Source organism: Macrotis lagotis, chromosome 5 (assembly GCF_037893015.1).
Source record: "Macrotis lagotis isolate mMagLag1 chromosome 5, bilby.v1.9.chrom.fasta, whole genome shotgun sequence".
Taxonomy (NCBI): domain Eukaryota; kingdom Metazoa; phylum Chordata; class Mammalia; order Peramelemorphia; family Peramelidae; genus Macrotis; species Macrotis lagotis.
The window spans coordinates 4,406,007-4,426,293 of NC_133662.1; the positions used below are offsets into that span (position 1 = coordinate 4,406,007).

The 20,287-nt window shown below is 39.1% G+C and overlaps 1 long non-coding RNA gene across 1 annotated transcript in view; it reads right to left on the bottom strand.

Annotated features, from left to right (window-relative positions):
* Positions 1-19,998, bottom strand: part of LOC141523375 (uncharacterized) — a 41,532-nt gene extending 21,534 nt beyond the window's left edge. The window contains exon 1 of the long non-coding RNA XR_012478470.1: positions 15,734-19,998. This is a non-coding gene — a long non-coding RNA (uncharacterized LOC141523375). The remainder of the gene's footprint in view (positions 1-15,733) is intronic.
* Between the last annotated feature and the right edge of the window lie 289 nt (positions 19,999-20,287).

The window sequence follows — 20,287 nt, forward strand, 5'->3', positions numbered from 1 at the left end:
GAGGTTACTGTGAGAGTGGAGGGCTGGGATTAGAGAAATAGGGAGGGGAATGGGACATAGTAGAGTAATATTGTGTATTAAGGAGATATATCCATATCAGAAAATTCAAGAACCAGAGAAGCATGGTGGTAAACATTTGAGTGAAGATAATGGAACTAAAAACAGTAGCAATCTTGTCTTAGGAGTCTATTAGAGGTCAATTGGACAAAAAAGAGAAAACAGATTCCAAGTCTGGCACTGAGGCATAATATAATAATGATAGAAGATTTCAGTATGTGGAAACTGCTCTTTGCCAAAAGTGGCGCAGCCAATAATAATTTTTTTACTTTCTATAATCATAGTTTTAATTATCGAAAGGTAGAGTATACTATACTATATATCTCTCTCTTCTTTCTTAGCTAACTTCCTTGAGAATGCACTCTATGTGAAGTTCCTCCATTTTCTCCTTTCCTTTCTTCTGTCTTCTGGACTCAACAGTATGATTTGTGGTCTCATCATTCAACTCCCCTCTCTAAAACTACCAATAGGTTACTCTTAATTGCCAAATAATGGCCTTTTAAAAATTCTCATCCTGCTTGACCCAAAGCATTTGACACTGTTGAGCATCTTCTTTTGAATACTCTCTACAAAGTTTTTGTGACATTGCTTTCTCCTTAGTCTGTTTGTTTATTGGATCTTCATCCAGGTCATGCCCACTAACCATAGGTGTCCCCCAAGGTTCTAGACATGACTTTCTTCTTTTTCTCCCACATTATTTTATTTGGTAATCTTTTCAGTTCCCAGGGTTCACTTATCCCCTCTATGGAAATCCAGCCCTAGTGTCTCTTCTGAGCTACAGTCCTACAGCAGCCTTTTGGATATCTTGAACTGGCTATTCTCCACGCACCTCAAACTCAAGATGCCTGAAAAGAACTCTTTGTCTTTACCCCCAAATTCCCTGCTCTTCCAAACTCCTTTATTCCTGCAAAGGCTACCACCATCTTCCTACTCACTCTCAGTCTTCACATATTCCCACACATATCTAAGATGCTGCTAAATCTTTCTTTTACCTTCACAACACTTCCTTTCCTGTACTGTAGCTTCCTTTCTATCTACTCCTATTGTCATCATTCTGGTCCAGACCCTCATTACCATATTCTCCACCATTTCAGTAACCTTCTAATTGGTTTCCTTGACTCCAGTTCTTCCTCTGATCAGATGCTGAAATGGTTTTCTTACTGTCTAAGGGTCTGCCCATGATACTCTTTTCCCCTCTACTCAAGAAATTTAATTGGCAATTATATCCAGAATTAAATATAAATCTTCTGACATTCATTTACTGTCCTATTTAACCTGGCTCCTTCTGATCTTTTCAGTTTTCTTACACTTTACTCCTCTCTATGCAATCTACTATCACAACTCTGTACACTTTCACCTCCATACTTATAATTTTCTTTTTTTCTCTCTACCCTTTCTTCAAAACTCAATTCATCTGGAACTGTTCCCAAAGAACAAAAAACCTGATCATTCCTTTTACCCAGCAATTCCAATATTAGGTCTATATCTAAAAAGAATTAAAAAAAATGAGAAAAATCCCAAAAAGTTAAAAATTCTTAAAGTGGTGGCAAAGTATCAAAAATTGAGGGCATACCCATGAATTGGGGAATGATTGAACAAGTTATAGTATATGAATGTTATGGAGTACTATTTGCTCTATAAGAAATGAATGTTCAGACTCTAGAGAAGTATGAAATGAATTACAGGAACTCATGCTGAGCAAAGGGAATTTATACATTAACAGCAACATTGTGAGTTGATCAACTATGATGGATGCAGCTCCTCTCAGCAGTTCAGAGATCAAGAGACAATCTTGTCCAATTGCTTTGAACAATACCATCTACATCTAGAGGAAAATACAAAACAAAACAAAAAAGCACACCACAGAATCTGAATGGATACTATGTTCACTTTTTTAAAACTTCTCTTATGTTTTTCCTTCCTATCCCATGGTTTTCTTTTAATCCTAATTTCTCATATACATAATGACTAATATGTAAATATGTTAAACACAAAAGTACAAGTACAACTTGTTTCAAGGAGGAGGGGGTGGGAAAGGAGGGTGGTAGAAAAATGTGTAACTTATAAATATACAAATGGATCTATGTTGAAAAATTCCTATAACATGTAATTGGAAAAAATAAAATAAAATATTAAATAAAAAAAGACAGTTCAAATTCTTTCCTAATCTAGTTTCTAGTGCCTTTACCTCTTATATTATCTCTCTGCATCCCATCTCATTATATTGGCTCTCCAATTAAAATGTGAACTCCGTGAGGGAAGAAATTGTTTTTAACTTTTATTTTTGCCCTTATTAGTACAGTGCCTGGAACATAGTAAGCACATTTTGATTGATTTTTTTTCCTAAATAGAAGAAAGTATGTTTTTATTTGATTCTTTAATAAGGACTCAGTTTGTTAGTATAAAAATAATGAGAATCTTTCAGAGAAAGGGATTCATTCCATCTTAGAGACTAATGGAGAAGGGAAAATTTAGAGTTTGATATGCCTCCTAGTCTAAAGCTCATAATGGGGAGTGTGATGAGTGGAATGGGGCTCACCTTAAAGGGACTCCCTTAGGGGAGTGAGTATTTATGCACCAAGAGATCTTACCCAGTCAAGCTTGGTGCCTTCAAGCAAAAAAGTGTATCAACTGTCCTACTCTACACCTTTCATTTTCATTATCTTTCTGGGTTTAACAAGAAAATGCCCATTTCCATATTCTGAATGTATACAGAGAAAGAGAGAGAGAGAGAGAGAGAGAGAGAGAGAGAGAGAGAGAGAGAGAGAGAGAGAGAGAAGAGAGAGAGAGAGATGACTTTTAATGACCAATGATGGGGAGATTCAGAGTCTCTTCCCTTTTTTCTTTTCTTTTTTTTTTTCTTTTCATCCATTTGTACATGCATATTTCCAAGTTACAAAGTTTCCCTCCATCCTCCCTTCCCAATCCCCTCCCCTCAGTTGGGAACAGTCAGGTTGGCATTTTTACAAATTAGTAGCTTTTGGCATGAGGAATTAGGATTAAGGGAAAGATACATAAGAGATAACTTTTTATAAAGTGTTCATCATATTTGGTGGGTGGTTTTTTTTTTTCCTGTGTATTTGTTTCATTTTGTTTTTCTTTCTCTGGTTGGGGATAATATAGTCCATAATCTGTCAAGTATGGTTGTCCTAGCTCTCTGGACTGATGAGAGGAGTTGCTTCCATTAACGTTGTTCAGCTCATGTTGATGGGTAAATTGTTTTCTTGGCTCTTCTCCCTTCGCTCAGCATCCGATCCCATAAGTCATTCCATGCTTCTCTAGAATCCTACTATTTATTGTTTCTTATAGAACAATAATATTCCATAGTATTTATGTACCATACCTTATTCAGTCATTCCCCAATTGATGGGCATCCCCTCAATGTCCAATTCTTTACTACTATAAAGAGGGCTATTATGAATATTTTGGAACATGTAGGACTTTTTCAATTTTTTTTTTTACAATTTCTTCTGGATATAGTCCTAAAATTGGAATTGCTGAGTCAAAAGGTCTGATCAGTTTTAGTGCTCTTTGGGCATAGTTCCATACCACACTCCAGAAAGATTGGATGTTTACAACCTTACCAGCAATGCATCAATGTCCCCATCCTCCCACAACCTCTCCAACATTGATCATCTTCCCTTTTTCTCACCTGGGTTGGTCTAATAAGTGTGAGATGATACCTCATTGTGGTTTTAATTTTCATTTCTCTAATCAATAGTGATTTAGAGCATTTTTTCATATGATTATATATAGCTTTAATTTCTTCATTTGAAAACTACCTGTTCATATCTTTTGATCATTTCCCTTTTTTTCCCTAAAGTCTTGATTTTTAAAAATTCAGTCTTGTAGGACATTGCTGTTAATGAAATTGGATTAACTTTCCTGTTTAGACCCCACTGAGGTGGAGTTGCCATATTATTCTGGCTTAGGTGAGGCACACCTTTAAATAGATTGCCCAAGATTGAGGATAGTCTGGGATCAGAGATAAGTCTCTCCATTCAAGGGTAACATGAAGTCACTCTCATTTCCACATTGAACACCTACTCTTAGAAGGCTAAACTGTGAACCTGCTGCTGTGATTGTTTTTGCTCTAAGAAAGAGTTGGTCAAATGACCATCCTTTTATTAATAATATCCTGGCGTTATTAACAAAAGGATTATATTATTTAGAAACTATGTTTCATAAACATTTTTAATTGTCACAGTTAATTATGAAAATATATAGTGTGGGGGTGGCTAGGTGGCACAGTGGATAAAGCACCAGCCCTGAAGTCAGGAGTACCTGGGTTCAAATCTGGTCTCAGACACTTAATAATTACCTAGCTGTGTGGCCTTGGGCAAGCCACTTAACCCCATTTGCCTTACAAAAAAAAAAACCTAAAAAAAAAAGAAAAGAAAAAAGAAAATATATAGTGTGTATTAAGTATGGAAAATTTTTACTAATAAAAAATGCTCTCTTTCATTGCCTGCCTTTACCCAGGCTGCAATGGGAAAAATTTCCTCTTCAACTGAGTTTATTCTTTCTTGGATATTCATAATCAGACATACATGTTAAATTGATTTTTAGAAATGACAGCATCAAAAAGCATAGTCATGAGAATAATCAAAGAAACAAAGCTTCCAAATAATGGTTCCTTTGTTGGTCTCTGAGAGGGGACAATTGGCTTTCTCTTCTCTGCAACTTTCCACCTAGTTGTTCAGAAAGGAAATAGAATAAGTGGCCAGACAGGTAAAAGAAAAGTGACTCCTTTGCTTCGGAGATGGAGGGGGAGGGAAGATACTATGACCCAAGCTTGTGTGTTTCATTGGCCCTCTGGGTTTGCTGGTTCTTGTCCCAACTGATCTGATTCTCACCCACATTTGGATACTTCACTCCTGATCTTCTGAGCTCATGGTCCTCAGAACTTCTAGTAAGATTTCAGCTTCCTCATCTTCACCATCCTTTATCCTGCTTGACTATTACATTCCAGCAAGCAAATCAGGAAAAGCCATTGTGAATTCTGCCATTTTTGGATCCTCAGAACTCCTCTTTTTTCAGCGTGTGGGGACATTATTTTCTCACTGAATATCCTTTCAGTATCAAAGCCAATGGAACCTGGGGAACACTGATGTCTTTATAGTCACAAGTATATACTTCTAGTCCACCAAGTTTTCCACAGTAAGAGCAATCTGCATCAAAGCAAGGACTACATTAGACTTGAAGAGAACAAATTTTAAAGGTTCCCAGAAAGGAGAGATATAACATTCCAAGGGTTAAAATTTTATAGGAGAAGTTAGCCCATGCAGGAAGGAAAGTTCTCAAAAATGAAGTTCAATAGAAACAAAGAGAAATAATTAATACATGAAGGAAAGGGGAGCAGTACACTATTTTAGATGTGAATTCATAAAAAACTTACAAATTTGAATTTTAAAAAGAGGCAGCCTCTAGATTCAGACATTTGAAATATATACTTGCATGAAGAACCAAAAGGGGTCAAGTTACCATATGTGAGATTATGGTTGAAAGTCTCTAAGTCAAAAGTCCCATGAAAACTATAAAGACCTCAATTGCCCATGACAGTGGCAGACTCAGAGGGTGCTTTATTGGGAGGGGGATGGTGAGGTAGAAAAATAGGGGCCTGGTATGATTTAGTCAATAGAGAGTAGCCTTCAGAGTTAGGAAGATTCAGGTTTCAAGTCCTGCTTCTGACAGATATGGACTGTGGGTAGGCAAACTAACTTCTCAAGGCCCCAAACAACTCTCCAAGACTATTAATTGTAAAGCAGTTATAGAGGGAGTATGCTCATTGGGAATTCCTGTCACCAATAAAACCATAGCTAGCCAAAAAAAGATGTAAGAGTAGTCAATAGATGTCCCTACAGATTGTAAAGGGTTCAGACAACTGATCAGAAGGAGATGACAGGGGTCTTGCTGCCACTAGTGATAGGACCATTTCCAGTAGTCTTGATTCATATCTGGCTATTGGACTCAGATGGTTTTGGAAGAAATAATGAAGTTGGTGATTTTGCACTGCCTTCCCTTACTTAAATACAATTCACTTGCTTGTCATGGCATCACATCCCTGATGTCATGATCCTCTTCAAGAACAAATAACAGGGGGCGGAGCCAAGATGACAATAAGAAAGGATCCAGTCTTAGGCGCTCTCTGATAAAACTCATAAACTAAGGACTCTAACTAAACTTTCAAGAGACAGAACCCACAAAGGGACCCAAGTGAGGCAGTTCTTCTACTCAAGGTAACCTGGAAAAGAGAAGAAAGGCTCTGCTCCCCGGGGTGGGAGGAGCGGCCCCCCAGAAGGGTGGCCAGAGCCAAAGAACTTGGGCCTCCTGGAGGCAGCCCCAGGGCGCTGGGAGCCGGGGCTCACAGCAGCGGGGGGGGGGGGGGGTGTCTCCTGAGCTGCACCCCGAGGAGCACTGGGCACAAAGTGGGGGAAGGGGGGGGAGCCCAGCCCTCAGGGCACACGGAGAGCAGCATGGTCTTTCAGCAGCCCAGATCCAGGAACAGAAGCAGGAGGAGTGGTAAGCAGGAGCCTCCAGGGCATGAGCCCATTGAGCTGAGGGAGGGGAGTGGAGTGAGAGACTGCAGAGCTCTGCCCCTGGAACAGGACTCTGGGGCTCTGACCACATCCAGATCCTGATCCCAGTCTAGGCTCCCCCACAGAACAACAGGGCCCCCCCACCTTGGCCCCGTGGCAGAGGGGGGCACATATGGTCATTCACAGACCAGGAGGAAGGACAGAGCCTTACACACTGAGACCCTTGTGGGAGTGTCCCAAAAGCTCAGGAAGCACCCCAAAACCAGGCTCAGGCTGGGAAAATGAGCAAGCAGAGAAAAAAGAGGAACACCATTGAGAAATAGTTTGCACATAAGCCCAAGAAGGATCAAAATACTCAGTCTCAAAATGAGGAAGCACAAGCTCCTGCATCTAAAGACTCCAAGAAAAACAGAAATTTGGCTCAGGCTATGACAGCTCAAAAAAACTTTGAAAATCAAATGAGGGAGTTAGAAGAAAAACTGGGAAAAGAAAGGAGAGAGATGCAGGAAAAACATGAAAATGAAGTCAGCAGCCTAGTCAAGGAAATCCAAAAAAATGCTGAAGAAAATAGCATGCTAAAAACCAGCTTATGTCAAATGGATAAAACAGTTCAAAAACTTATTGAGGAGAAGAATGCTTTAAAAAACAAAATTAGCCAGATGGAAAAAGAGATAAGAAAACTCTCTGAGGAGAACAAATCCTTCAGACAAAGAATAGAATTCAAGGAGATTGATGAATTTACCAGAAATCAGGAATCAATACTTCAAAACCAAAAAAAAAATGAAAAATTAGAAGAAAATGTGAAATATCTTATTGAAAAAACAATTGATATGGAAAACAGACTTAGGAAAGATAATTTAAAAATTATTGGAATACCTGAAAGTCATGATCAGGAAAAGAGCCTTGACATCATTTTCAAAGAATTACTACAGGAAAATTGCCCTGATATTCTAGAAGCAGAGGGCAAAATAGAAATGGAGAGAATCCACCGATCCCCCAGAGAAAGAGATCCCAAAAAACCAACCCCTAGGAATATTATAGCCAAGTTCCAGAACTCCCAAGTCAAAGAGAAAATATTACAAGCAGCCAGAAGGACACAGTTCAAATATCATGGAGCTGCAGTTAGGATCACACAGGACTTAGCAGCAACTACATTGGAAGCTCGTAGGGCTTGGAATACAATATACCAGAAGGCAAAAGAGCTTAGAATGCAGCCAAGAATGAACTACCCAGCAAGGCTGAATGTCCTCTTCCAGGGAAAAAGATGGACTTTCAATGAACCAGGGGAATTTCAAATGTTCCTGTTGGAATGGCCAGAGCTGAACAGAAGGTTTGATCTTCAGATACAGGACTCAGGTGAAACATAGAGATTGGAGGAGAAGGGGAAAATATGAGGGACTTAATGAGGATGAACTGCATGTATTCCTGCATAGAAAAATGACACTGATAATACTCATATGAACCTTCTCAGTTAATAGAGCAGGTAGAGAGAACTTTTATAGTTGAAGCACAGGAGAAAGCTGAATTCGAAGATAAAATATGGTGTAAAAAATGGAGTCAATAGAAAAAAAGGGAAATGTAATGGGAGAAAGAAAAAGGAGAGGGGGAATAGGCCAAGATATTTCATATAATAAGATTTTTCTTTATTACAATGAGCTACTGCAATGATATGGAAGGGGGGAGGCAAGGGGGAATGAGGGAACCTTTGCTCTCATCAGAGATGGCTAGGAGAGGAAACAGCATATATACTCAATGGGGTATAGACATCTGGAGTAAGAAGGAGGGGGACAGGGGGAAGGGGTGGGGATGTGAAGGAGGAGAGGATGGACCATGGGGGGAGGGTGGTCAGATATAACACATTTTCTTTTTTTACTTCTTGCAAGGGGCTGGGATTGGAAGGCCTGCCCAGGACCATAGGGCCAGGTGGATGCTGGGGCTAAGGGGTGGTAGGGGGTCTCAGGGCTTCTTGGCCCCAGGACCAGGGATCTGTCTGCTGCACCATTCAGCTACCCGACAGCAGAGTTAGAGTGAAAGGAGAGAGAAAATATAGTACATGGTAGTGGAGAAATAAGAAGGAGGGAGCTGTGATCAGCAATGGCAACGGTGGAAAAATAGGGAAGTAACTTTTGTGATGGACTTATCATAAAGAATGTGATCCACCCACGATAGTTGTTGGTATTGGAACAAAGACTGAAGCACATTTTTTATTATTATTGTTTGGGGGGAGGGTACAGGGCAAATGGGGCTGGGTGGCCTGCCTGGAGCTGCATAGAAGGGTGATCTTTGGGTGCCTGGGGCCGGATTTGGACCCAGGTGCTCCTGGCTCAAGGGACAATGCTCTGTCTGCCACCCAGCCACTCCTACTATTATTACTATTTTATTTTATTTTGGGTCTTTTTTTTTCTTCTTTTTGGTTTTTGCAGGGCAGTGGGGTTGGGGTGGCTTGCATGTCACATGGTTGGGTGATTGTTGGGTCTATGGGGCTGGATGTGGGCTCAGGTGCTCTTGGCTCCAGGGCTGGTGCTTCGTCCATTGCGCCACCTGGCAATACCTACAATTATTACTATTATTTTTTCTTAATTTTAATTTTTTTTCTCTCCCCTTTACTTTATCACTCAAGCAAGTCTATATTTATGGGGGAGGGGGTATTTCGTTTACTCTTAAACAAGAATATTTTGTTAATGTAAAAAAACCATTTGTACAAAATGAGAATAAAAAATAAAATAAAATTATAAAAAAAAAGAACAAATAACAAACAACAACACAACTGAGGCCAAGACTCTATTGTATTGCTCATATTTGAATTTGGGTTGCAGACCAGGGCACTACCTCCCCAAAGCTAGTAGCCACAAAGAATCAGGGTCAGAAGAGTATTAAAAACATCTCTCCTCTGCAAGAATTAAAAACTTACAGTCTTTGGAATTATCTCTTAAAACAGCTACACAAAAAAACCTGAAGCTTACACTCCATTCCAGAAGCAGAGCCACACTTTAGCATAGATTTATAAGTCAAGGAAACAGACTAGAAAAATGAACAAATGACAGAAAAAGATCATGATTATAGAGAGTTATTATGGTGACAGGGAAGTTCAAAATATAAACTCAGAAGAAGACAATAAAGTAAAAATTGCTGCATCAAAAGTCTAAAAGAAAAAATATGAAATGATCTCAGGTCATAGAAGAGCTCAAAAAAGGGATTTTTTTTATAATTAGTTAATTAATTAATTTTCATCCATTTGTTCATGCAAATTTCCAAGTTACAAAATTTCCTGCCCCCCTCCCCTCAGTAGGGAATAGTCAGGTTAGCATTTTACATACATATTTTGTTAAACATATTTACAAATTAGTAATTAAAAATGGATTTTAAAAATCAAGTAAGAGAGGTAAAAGAAAAATTGAAAAAGGAAATTAGAGTGATAAAGGAAAATTATGAAAAAAAGAGTCAACAGCTTGGTAAAGGAGGTACCAAACATATTGAAGAAAATAGCATCTTAAGCAGCAGAATATACCAAATAATAAAAGAGACACAAAAATCCAATGAAGAGAAAAATGCCTTGAAAAGCAGAATTGTTCAGAAAGAAAAAGAGGTAAAAAAATTCATTGAAGACAAAAACTTAAAAAAAAAGTAGAACTGGTCAAATGGAAAAGGAGGTACAAAAGCTCATTGAAGAAAATACTTCCTTAAAATGTAGAATTGGTTGGAACTATACCTAAAGGTGTAACACTGATACCTTTGATCCAGGAATACTACTGGGATAAGAGAAGAGATTGGAGGTGAAGCTGATAGGAAAGAAGGAGGATTGGGGATGGTAAAAGTCAGAAGAAAAGCACTTTTGAGAATGGATCAGGTAAAAAGAGAGAAAGGATAGGATAAAGAGAAGGAAAATAGGATGGGAGGAAATACATAGCAATTATAACTAAAAAAATTTACAGCAATAAAGATTTCATTTCTCAAATACATATAATAAACTGAGTCAAATTCGTTGGAATAAGAGCAATTCCTCAATTGATAAATGGCTAAAGGTAAAGAATAGCCAGTTTTCAGATGAAGTAATCAAAGCTATCTATGGTCATATGAAAAAATGCTCTAAATTACTATTAATTAGAATTAAAATAGCAAATTAAAATAGCTATCAGATTGACTAATATGACATAAAAAGAAAACAACAATTGTTGGAGGGAATGTGGGAAAATCGAGACACTAATCCACTAATGGTGAAATAGTACACTACCATTTGGTAGAGCAGTTTGGAATTATTTCCAAAGGGCTATTAAACCCTCATACCCTTTGAACAAGCAATATCAATATTAGGTCTATATCCCAAAGATATAAAAGAACATAAAGGAAAAAGAACCTATTTGTACAAAAATATTTATAGCAACTCTTATAGTGAGGGCAAAGAATTTAAAATTTAGGGGCTTCCCCATTAACTGGGTAAAGACTGAAAAACTTGTTATATACATAATTGTTATGTAATAATATTGTGTTATAAGCAATAATGAGCAGGATGTTCTCAGAAAAACCTGGAAGGACTTTCATGAACTGATGTAAAGTAAAACTGAGCAGAACGCATATTATATACAGCATGTAATTTACAATATATTATATTGTATATATTATATACAGTAATTTATTAGATGACAATCAACTGTGAGTGATTTAGTTATTCTCAGCAATACAATGATCCAAGACAATTCTGAAGGATTTATGATGAAAAATGCTATTCATTTCCAGGGAAAGAACTTATGGAGTCATGAATACAGATCAAATTTTTTTTACTTTTTTTTTTAACTATACTTTCTTTTTCAACATAATATGGAAATATTTTGCATGACTGCTCATGTATAACAATACCAAATTGCTTGCCTTCTGAATTGGGGAGTGGGAAAAAAGATAGAATGCTATTTTAAATGGATATTAAAAAAATTTTTACATGTAATTGGGGAAAAAAATAAATATTAAATTTAAAAAAGAAAGGACAAATAAAATAATCTGTATAGTATCCAAAAGTAGAAAAGAAAATGTAGGAAGACAATGTGCTTTATCTTTGATGTTCTGGAATCATAGTTTATTCTTTTTTTTTTAGGTTTTTGCAAGGCAAATGGGGTTAAGTGGCTTGCCCAGGGCCACACAGCTAGGTAATTATTAAGTGTCTGAGACTGGATTTGTACCCAGGTACTCCTGACTCCAAGGCTGGTGCTTTATCCACTGCACCACCTAGCCGCCCCCATAGTTTATTCTTTCAATAATTAGTATTTTAAATTTTTCATAGTTTTTTTAATAATGTTGTCAAATAAACTTGTACTCCTTATTGCTTCCTTCACTCCCCTCCAAAAAAGAAATGCATAGAAAGATAACAGGTCAGAAAATATTCAGATAAGAGGAACAACTTTGAGAGTTATATATTCATTTTTATATACTTAGGGGGAAGCTAGGTGGCGCAGTGAATGAAGCACTGACCCTGGAGACAGGAGGACCTGAGTTCAGATGTGACCTCAGACACTTAGTGATTGCCTAGCTGTGTGACCTTGGGCGGGTCACTTAATTCCATTGCCTTGCAAAAATAAAAAAAAATTACATACTTAAAAGGAAAAGTAATCCACAATAGAGGTTCATAATTTTGTGCAGAGATAGGTCCTGATATATGTAAATATTAAATCCTTTGGGGTGACTGCATATATTCAAATTGACACTATTTGAAGTTATAATTATGTCAGACATGATCATTGGTTCCAGTCCAATGGAAATATGCTGTAGGACTTTGAATAATGCAACCTCTTCACTAGCTTCATTATTTATACTCATCAGGATCTAGTTGTACAACTTTTTTCTTTTATTTTCTATATGAAAATGTTCATTTTATTTGGTGTTAAGTTCACAATGATAATTCTTTTAAAAGATCATGCAATTCTATCCTATTTTTCTTCTTGCAGCTATTAGACTAGAAGATTAGGGGAATAGTTTAGGCCTGGTTTGCCTATATTCTAGCAAAATATTTCACAATGTCTCTCATGTTTTCTTGTAGAAAAGATGGAGTGATGTGAGCTAGATGATAATACAATTTGGATCTGGAACCAATCAAATGAACAACTCTAAAGATATTCCTTAACTGTTTGATACCTATTTGCAAGATACCTCTTTGGAAGATTTCCATTGGACAGTCCCAGGAATCAGTATATCTAGCCATGTTTTAACATTTTATCAATGAATGGGATTAAAATATGCATAATGGAGATTATCAAGTTGACAAATGGCCCAAAACTGCAAGGAATAACTAACACACAGGATGACAGTTGAGATTTAAATATATATTGACAAAAACAATAAGTATGGCTAACAGAGAAAAGCTAGCTAACTATAACAATAACTATTGATTATATATATATATATATATATATATATATATATATAGAGAGAGAGAGAGAGAGAGAGAGAGAATAAAACTTAAGCATAAGTGTAGGGATACAAAAAATTAACATTTTACATAGCATGAATAAAGCACAATATAAAAAAAATAACAAAATAAAAAGCAAGCATGTTCAAACATGCAGTGATTTACATGTACAATTTAGCCTAGTGACTGGTCTAAGAGGCCTAGTTCTCTTGCCACTGATGGATTGCTTGGCTCCTATTAACAGAATTAGTAGTTGGTATCATCTGTTCTTTATGGTATAATAGGACCATTATAGACTTGTGTGTCTACACATTATAGACTTGTGTGGTTATCAGTATGTTCAGGCTCTTTGGGTTGAACCTGTACTCTTGGAAGCTCTTTAGCAGTTTAGGCATCAAAGAAGCTGCGTCTGGGTTCTCTTGCCTTGTAATAATACTCACAGTCTCCTTTATTGAATGCATCACTTTCAGTGCCCATATCTGGGTCAGAAAGTCTTTGTACAGTTACTGGATGTACCTTTCTCCTCCATTTTTGCCTAAGCCTCCATCATGTCCCTGTCCACCTGCTCTTTAGAAAGTTCAATTAACTCTCCTGATGGCAAAAATAGACCTGATAGGGACCATCCATTCCCTGGAACTATTTTGTAAATATTTTGCTATTTTGCTCAGTCTTCCAAACTATTAAAAGTCTATGAATATGCATGTATTTTCAAAATGTGTATATATTAAGTCCAGTGTATAGTTAGGAATGTTGTCACTGTAATACTCTTCTAGATGATGTTCTATTAGTGCCATATCCACTACATGAACTGTTAATCCATATTTGTTTAATTTCAGTTTCAGTAATATTATAGAATGATTACCTGAAATGCCAGGAAAACCATCCCTGTGGGTGTTTTCAAAAATTTTATTACATTTAATTTTTATTTTTTTCTTAAATACATGTGAACAAAAATTTTTAACATTTGGTTTTTAAAATTTTGATCCAAATTTTCTCCTTCCCTACTGTCCTTCCCTAATCCTTGAGAAGGCAAAAAATTTGATATAGATTTTATATTTGCAATCATGATAAACATTTTCAACTTAGTCAAAATGCAAATGAAAACACAGACCAAAAAGTAATAAAGAAAAAAATTACAATCATGTATCAGGAGCAGCTAAGTGGTACAATGGATGAAGTACAGGTAAATAGCATTTTTTTTTTTAGGTTTTTGCCAGGCAAATGGGGTTAAGTGGCTTGCCCAAGGCCACACAGTTAGGTAATTAAGTGTCTGAGACTGGATTTGAACCCAGGTACTCCTGACTCCAGGACCGCTGCTTTATCCACTGCACCACCTAGCCACCCCATAAATAGCATTTTCATCATAAGTCCTTCAGAATTTTCTTGGATCATTGCAATGATCAGAGAAGCTAAGTCTCTCACAAAGTTGCTGTTACTATTGTACATGTTCTCCTGATTCTGTTCACATCACTCAGCATCACTCCATGCAAGTCTTTCTAGGTTTTTCTGAAAGCATCCTGCCATCATTTCTTATAATACAGCAGTATCCCATCACAAGCATATACCACAGCTTGTTTAACTAGTCCCCAATTGATGGGCATTCTTTCAGTTTCCAATTATTTGCCATTACAAAAAGAACTGCTATATATTTTTGTACATATGGATCCGTTTCATTTTTCTTTGATCTCTTTGGGATTCAAACCTAGTGAATTTTGCCATTTTGGTTTTTTTGTTTTGTTTTTTAGTTTTTGCAAGGCAAATGTGGTTAAGTGGCTTGCCCAAAGCCACACAGCTAGGTAATTATTAAGTGTCTGAGACCGGATTTGAACTCAGGTACTCTGACTCCAGGGCGGGTGCTCTATCCACTGAGCCACCTAGCCACCCCAGTAATGCAGTTTTAAAACCTTTGGGGCTTAGTTCCAAATTGCTTTCCAAAATGAATGGATCAGTCTAAAATACCAATAGAGCATTAATGTCATATTCTTGTAGTTTTAAAGTACTGGTGCTTGTGTTTTAACTGTATAATTGCAGGTTGGGACTTGCTTCAACAAATCTTCACTAGGGCCTATAAGACCTTTAGCCTAGGGAAATATTGTAACCTAAGTCCCATAGTTCATTGGTGTGGAACTCTCTTCTTATTGGTGAAAATCAGTGTCCTATAAGGGGAGGGGTGGAGTTGATGAGAATGAAAGAAAAGAATCTCTTTACTGTCTTCACTTTCTTCAAGTGTCTTCCATCTTTTTGGACTTTGGGTGCCCCAGATACTCTCAAAGTTTTGAGAGAGATGTCAACCCCACCTCAGGTTGCTTAAGGCAAAATAAGACTTTGGGAAGAAGTCAACATGAGAAGAGTTGACAGTCTCCATCACGTCCCTATCATCAGCTTTGATACACTAGAAATTTTTGGAAATTCCCTGTGGGTGAAATCTGGATCTCTCTCTTACCCACTCCAACCCCTACCCTCAACTGAGCCAACTTATCTCATTCCCAATAGAATCTCTTCATTCTGTGCAGTCTGGTATATATTCTCCAGTGTATACTTTCTCTGATTTCTCTTTTGGTATTAACTTGGGTAAATAGATTTCTTTGCTTCAAAAAGATGTCTTGACTAAAATATTGAGATGAATATGTAATGTGGCATTTTAATAATAGCAAATATAAATTCTTATACTTGAGTAAAAACATCGACTTAACAATTACAAATTGAGGGAGGCACAGAAGATCACTGTAGCCTAGCAACTCACATGTTGTGTATCCTCTGACCCCGGGGTGCCAGCCTGTAATTGAACGGATCCTTCCACCCAAATCAGTCATGTCTTCATTTCCTGCCAGGCTGCTTTCCTGAATTGATCCAATATTCCCCAGAAACATCTTCGTCCTAGAAGATTGTGTTAGCCCTTAAGCTCATATTTTGGTCCTCTAGTTGGACAGCTTCTTCCAGAACCTCCATTTAAGAAGAGTGCCCAGGCCATTTATCTTTTCATTTGGGGGATCTGCTTCTGGGAGATACAGAGATCTGGTCCATCTGTACACATTCTGGGTTGGTCTATCATGAAGTTGGGAGCAGCAGCCTCTTTTCATGGACATCATAGCTGGAACTGTCTTTAAAACTACCTGAGCACAGTCTGCCTTTTTCTTGCATTTGCATCTGGGGATGAATGACTTATTCATTCACAGCAGGTAACACCATGAAATAAGTGGGGAAAGGAAGCCACACCTCTTCAAGGCAAGAAACACCTTGAAGTTTTCATATTGCTTCCTTTGTCCTTTTCAATTCTAGGTGCTAGGAAGCAGAGTCTCCAACCTTGGCACTTGAGCCATGGGGGTTTCACAGCCCAAGATTCCTACGTTGGATCTTGAAGCCTAATAGGAAATCCCTATGAAACAATGATTTTTGGATTCCAGCCTGATGAGACTTTGGACTTTAACTTGATGGAACTAGTGCTATTTTAAGAAATGAACTGAACTATAAGCTTGATAGCCCCCTGTTCCTTGAGGTATGGGGAGGGGAGATTATTCCCTAAATATTGAAGGGACAGGGGGCGGCTAGGTGGAGCAGTGGATAAAGCACCGGCCCTGGAGTCAGGAGTACCTGGGTTCAAATCCGGTCTCAGACACTTAATAATTACCTAGCTGTGTGGCCTTGGGCAAGCCACTTAACCCCATTTGCCTTGCAAAAAAACCTAAAAAAAAATATTGAAGGGACAAGTTTGTATGTTTGCTTTATCTTTTAAATATTCCTTTTAAAACCTATTCTGTTGTCAAGTAGTTAAATAAAACTAGTGCTAATCATCAATCTCTAATAAAAGGGGGGGACACAATTGGTAGGGGGCTTAAGCTAATAATAGGAAAACAGACCATCCCCCTCAAGATATTAGAGAAATAGGAAGGGGTCAATGGGTTAGAGATGTAGACCTAGACCTCAGTCAGTAAGGCCCAGGTAAACCCAGTTATAGTTGTTTAATATTGAATATTCTTTAAAATCTGGGCCCTCTTTAGCTTTATCTATTCTCATTATACATTTTCCCTCCCACTCATCCACTCTGATATTCAAACTTGCCTTCTCTATTCAGTACCCACATTTATGCAACTGTCTCCATGTCTTGATTACATCAACAGTTTCCCTTGCCTGCAGTTTGCTCCTTTGCCTCCCTCTTAGAATCCCTTTGATCTTTCAAAATAGCTTAAAGCACCATCTTTTTTTTTTTGTTTTTTGCAAGACAATGGGGTTAAGTGGCTTGCCCACAAGGCCACACAGGTAGGTAATTAAGTGTCTGAGGCCAGCTGGATTTGAACTCAGGTACTCCTGACTCCAGGGTTGGTGCTCTTATCCATTGAGCCACCTAGCCGCCCTCTCGAGTACCATCTTGAGAAACATGCAACTTTCCTGATACCCCCAACCTCACTACCTCCCTTTCAAACTACCTTGTAGTTTAACTCCTTTGTATTTATGGGATTCATATTTATTCTCTATATACATAAATATATTGCCTCCCCAGTTTGAATGTAAGCTCCTTGAGAGCAGAGATTGTTTTCTCCTTCATATTTGTATTTCTATATCTAGCATAGGGAATGATGTATAGTGGTTACATAATACTTATTGACAGAATCTAGAAAAAGATGAGAAGTGATTGAGTGAAATATGCAGAATGCAGAAAAAAACATACACAATGACTTGAACTATGCAAATTTTTTTAAAAACCTAAAAAAGAAATTGGAATGCTGAGGATTGTAATGAACAATCTTGGCCCTAGAAAATAGCTGGTAAAATAATGACCAAACATAACTCTAGGACTCATGATGAAATATACTATCCACCTCCAGATAGAGAGGCGATGGACTCATAGAACAGATTGTGTATATACTTATACACATTATACACGCATATGCTGTATATGCACATTTACACATAAATGTATATTACACATAAATACACATACATATATAAATATATATTTCTGTCATGGCTAATTTGGCTACACATATTTTTAACATTTTAATTTTTCTTGCTTTCTCAATGGGTGGGGTGGAGAAAGAAGGAGGTGGGAGAGAATTCAGAACTGAAAATAAAATAAAATTGAATTTAAAAAGTAAAGCATATTTGGTAAAAACACATCTCCCTTCTTTTAGTGGAAAGATTATAGAGGAAATATGGTGTCATATATGATAATCTGCTAATCAGTGTCATTGTCTCACTTGGATTTGCTTCGTGGTTTTCCAAGAGAGTTAATACAATCTTGGGCTTCATTACTCAGGATCCATGTGTCCCAGATAATATATAATGATGTTTCAGAGGGGATATTGATAAGCTGAAGAGTATCCTGAGGAAGACAACTAAGATGGTGAAGGGTATTAAATCATATTATATGAGAATAGGCTGAAGAAAATGTAGTAACTTCATCAGGTCTGACTACTTCAGTTTGACATCGTAGACATCAAACTGGCCAATCAGCCTATGAAATCCCTAGCGAGGCCCAAACCAGACTAAAATGTAACTGAGAAATGTTTAATAATATAAATAAAAATAAAATATAATGTAATTTAGGTGGATAGAGCACTATCAGGAACTCACATCTTCCTGAGTTTAAATTCAGCCTCAGATACTAACTCTGTGATCCTGGGCAAAGGGCCATCCTCAGGTGTCTTGCCAATGGACCTAGATACCTTCAAAGGAAAGGATAAGGCTGTTGATTTTATATAGCCCTCCCTCACTTAAATCCAATTTATTTGCAAATCACCATGATCCCCGGAGAATGAAGGATCTTGTACCTGAAGCATAAACAAATGACCAAATGCTTGCCTCAGTTTCCTAATCCATAAAATGAACAGAAGAAGGAACACTCCAGTATCTTTGTCAAGAAAACCCCAAATGGAGTCATGAAAAGTCAGACATCATTGAAAAAATCTATTTCTTTTCTCTTTTTTTTTTTTTTTTTTTTAGGTTTTTGCAAGGCAAATGGAGTTAAGTGGCTTGCCCAAAGCCACACCACTTTTGTCTTATGATTGACTCTGAGCTTGTAACATTCTGGGCACTTCTAGACCTCAGGTTTCCTTCTCCTGCCTCTCCCCCAATAAAGGAATAGGTTCAACTATATCAAGATAGATTTTTATATCTGCATATACATATTTATATGTGGGGAGAAAGAGGATGCATATCTAGATGTATGCGTATATACATAATTTATGTAGAGAGTATAGTAGTTAAGGGTACCGCCCTTTCAGTAGCTCCTGGCTCCCAACTCAAGCCCTGGAGGGGAAGGAGCGATGCTACCTGGTGGGCCCGGCATCTCCTACTCTTGTTCAGGTAGCGTGTTAGCTGCCCGCCTAGGAGCAGCATCCTGGGTAAGGGATGAAGGCGAGTTCTCGTTGAGGGCGGCGGTGCGGTGTGGTGGTGGTCCACATGCTCGGGGTCAAAGGCCCCGGGTGCGAGGCCGAGGTCTCTAGCTATTCTCTGAGCCCGAATGTCTTCACCCGGACAACAGGTGAGGATGCTCGCGGGGATGGCGGGGAAGGTGGCAGGGAGGGCACGCGCGGCTAACCCGGGCGCGCCCTCACGTGGGCCTGCCCCCTCCGCCTTCCTGAAGCCGGGGCGGGCCCGGACCCGCGTCCTTCCGGCCCTTGGCGAGCTCTAAAGCTTTAATCTAATAAAAATCTATTTGAAACCAATTTGTGTAATATAACCCGATCTCTCGTCCTTTGCCTTGCCGTCTCCTCGGCGCAGAGGAAAACCCCATCCTGACGCGGCGCCCGAGTCCTCCCTGAGTGTTCGGGGAGCGGGTGGCGGCGTCTCCGGGCGCCCCCGGGCCTGCCTGGCACGGCTGTGCAGCCGCGGGGCCTCCTGGCTCGGCCAGGGCGATTCGGAGACAAAAAGCTCGGGAGCCAACTCCAAGCCGGGGCCCTGGCCAGCACAGAGTACGGGCTTTTCCCTCTGGACTCATAGCTCGGCGGTCTCCACGACTTCGTGCCGAGCCTGCTGGAGCAGCGGGGGCAGGGCCGCCACGGCGGCTTCCGCGTCTTCGCCGGGCTCAAAGCATGCTGGGAAAATAGCTTCCTCTTCTCCCTCTCCTTCGCCCCTCCCTTCCTCCTCGCCCCTCCCCCTCCCCGGCTCCGCAGCCCTCTGCTGCCCCCTGACGTCTCGTGTCCGCCCCTGCGCTCCCGGCCGCGCCCTCCGCTTCCGTCCTCTCCGAGCAGGTTGGTCCCGCCCCTCCCTCCCTCTCTCCTCGGCGATTGGCGCCTCGGGGCTCCGCCCAGCTCGCTGCCTGGGCTGCAGCCGGCCTTTTCCCTCCCCGGCCCCGCCC